Below are 2127 nucleotides of genomic sequence, written 5' to 3' on the forward strand. Positions count from 1 at the left end.
GCCGGTGACAACAGGACAGCGATCAGCAGCATTAACATAAAAGCACCACGTGGGAGCTCCGCTTTAGTTGGGGCCGGTCCAGCATCCCGCGGAGCCAGAATCTGCCAAGTTTATCTCTCTCCTGGAATCCAGACATTTAATCAATGACGTTTGCTTGCCAAGGTTGTAAAAATAAAACAACTCTTCCAGTGCAAGCCTTTATTTTGGTCTGTAAAGAAATTGAAATGCTTTGGTTGGTGACCAATGTAAAGAAAACACAAAGAACCGGATTCTAATAGAATAGAGTGTGGCCCGCCTGTGCGCGCGCTAGTGCAGCAGTTCTCAACCTGTGGGTCACGACCCCTTTGGCGGTCGAACGACCCTTTCATAGGGGTCGCCTAAGACCATCCTGCATATCAGATATTTACATGACGATTCATAACAGTAGCAACATGACAGTTATGAAGTAGGAACGAAAATAATGTTATGGTTGGGTCACAGCATGAAGAACTGTATTTAAAGGGCCAGAAGGTTGAGAACCACTGCGTTAGTGCCAACAGCGTGAAACGCAGGCACCGTGGGCAGAGGGAGTGAGCCCCGAAGTCCCAGGAACTGTCAATTCCTGGCGATTTTCAGTCTTATTCACAGCTTCCGATTCCTATTTACTTACGAAGGGCAACGGGACTTTCCATGCTTTGCACCTTCGCCACTTAAACCACAGGGCTCTGCGTGTATGTACCCGTATGGAGACCTGGCTGCTGGGCACGTTTAGTTTTCACCCCAACATGTGCACGTTACTCACCTTACACTGCACGCGGGGACACAGAAGACGCCCCTCAGAATAAAGATGGGGTGCAGGGTCTTCTATTTAAAAGCTGTGCCGCCCGGCCAGCGTGGCTCAGGGGTTGAGTGTCGACCTAGGAACAAGGAGGTCACGGTTCGATTCTCGGTCAGGGCACAGGCCCGGGTTAAGGGCTCGATCCCCAGTGTGGGGCGTGCAGGAGGCAGCCGATCAGTGATTCTCTCACCACTGATGTCCCTATCTCCCTCTCCCTCTCCCTCCCTTTTTGAAATCAATAAGAATCTATTTTTAAAAAGCTGTTTGTCACCATGAGTTGCTCTTGGTGGGCAGTGCCGACAGCTTGCCCACGTGTCGTGCTCGCTGTGTTAGTGCGAAGCGGCTCTGCTCCCGGGACCTGGACCCATCCCCCCATAGTGGGGGGAAGGGGAAGGGGGCTCCAGCATCTCCTGTGTTGTGCAAGGTGGGCGGTCCTTTCCTGAGCCTGTGCCTCTGCTGTGAGCACAGAGGAGGGAGGTGCCACTGGGCTCCCGGTGGGGTGCGTGGCCCAGCGAACGGGGTGCAGCCCCCGCGCCTGGACCTGGAGTGGGATGGCTGGGCAGTGGGGCTCTGCGGGGCGCACGCCTGCCTGGGGTCCTGTAGGTCCCTGAGCCCCACGCCCGCTGCCCGGCCTCCAGAGTGAGGGCAGCTGGACACTCGCTCCCCTTCTACCTCCCGCCCTCGGGCTAAACACCAGGAGGCGGCAAGGAGGCATGTTCCCGAGGGTCTTTGTCATGGAACCCCGAGCCTTTGAAGGCTCTCCCCTTCCACACTCGCCCTGGGGTGGCGGGGGATGGAGGAAAAGAGAGAGAGAGGAAGAAAGAGAGAGAGAAGGAGAGAGAGAGAGAGGAGGGGAGAGAGAGAGGGAGAGAGAGAGGGAGAGAGATAGGGAGAGAGAGAGAGAGAGAGAGAGAGAACATCTATCTATTGCCTCCTACACACACCCTGACCAGGAATCAAACCCACAACTCGGGTGTATGCCCTGACCAGTAATCAAACCCGCTAGGAGGGTGGTAGAGAGAGCGGAGGACAGGTGGGAGGAGAGGTTAGGGAGGCTACGTGTGCGGAGCTCCGGAGCTCCGTGGGGAGATTCGGTTTCCGTGGATACTGATGCCTGTGGGACTCAGGAAGGGCTAGGACCGTCTCTAAAGTGCGGACGGAGGGTTCAAGTAAAAAAGGAAGAAAGACCGGCAGCTGTTTGGACTCTGAGATAAGGACTCGGCTTTTCTGCAAACCCAGGACCAGAGCCGCTCCAGCCCAGCGTTCCTCGGAGCTGAGGGCTGGGGCTGCCCCGTGGCAGAGGGAGGCGC

The sequence above is a fragment of the Myotis davidii genome, unplaced genomic scaffold, assembly GCF_000327345.1.
Source record: "Myotis davidii unplaced genomic scaffold, ASM32734v1 scaffold170, whole genome shotgun sequence".
Taxonomy (NCBI): domain Eukaryota; kingdom Metazoa; phylum Chordata; class Mammalia; order Chiroptera; family Vespertilionidae; genus Myotis; species Myotis davidii.